This window comes from Cebus imitator, unplaced genomic scaffold, assembly GCF_001604975.1.
Source record: "Cebus imitator isolate Cc_AM_T3 unplaced genomic scaffold, Cebus_imitator-1.0 Scaffold348, whole genome shotgun sequence".
Lineage (NCBI taxonomy): Eukaryota > Metazoa > Chordata > Mammalia > Primates > Cebidae > Cebus > Cebus imitator.
Window position 1 is genome coordinate 2,343,794 of NW_016107663.1, and position 583 is coordinate 2,344,376.

Here is a 583-nt window from a genome sequence, read left to right on the forward strand (position 1 = left end):
AGATTAGCAATGGATATATTAAATTATACAAAAAATATAGTAACAGCTAGCAAAATTATACATGCATATAATCTATGCATATATATTGACCCGTTGACTCAGCAATTTTGCTTCTATTAATTTGCCACAATTATACATTGTAAAAGTACAAAAAGACATATTTCCAAAGATGTTCATGACAGCACTGTTTGTCATAGTAAAAGACTATGTACCCAAGTGTCCATCTATAGGGGACTAGTTAAATAAACTATGAGTGTTCACTGCTGTGGATTATATAGTAAAACAGGAACAATACAGAGAAGATCAGCATGCTTCCTGCACTAGGATGGCACTGAAATTTGTGAAGCATTCACGCTTTTTTTAAAAACATTGAACACTAAGCAAAGCCAACATGCTTACGGCAACCTGTTTAGGGCTTGGTTTTGTTTTGGCACCAGCTGAATGCAAAGGGTCTTGTTTAATTTTAAGCCTAAGTAGAGAGGATCATAGGGGAGAGGGACTCTTGTGTTCTCAGCCTCCTGAATACTTAACATAATTTAATTAGAACAGAACAGAAAAGAAAAGTAAGCCTGCACTACAATTC

At 35.0% G+C, this 583-nt stretch overlaps 1 non-coding gene across 1 annotated transcript; it reads left to right on the forward strand.

The window, feature by feature from the left end:
• The first annotated feature begins 255 nt into the window (after positions 1 to 255).
• Positions 256 to 360, forward strand: LOC119467899. Its single transcript, XR_005196536.1, has one exon. It is a non-coding gene; the product is annotated as a U6 spliceosomal RNA (small nuclear RNA).
• The last annotated feature ends 223 nt before the right edge of the window (positions 361 to 583 follow it).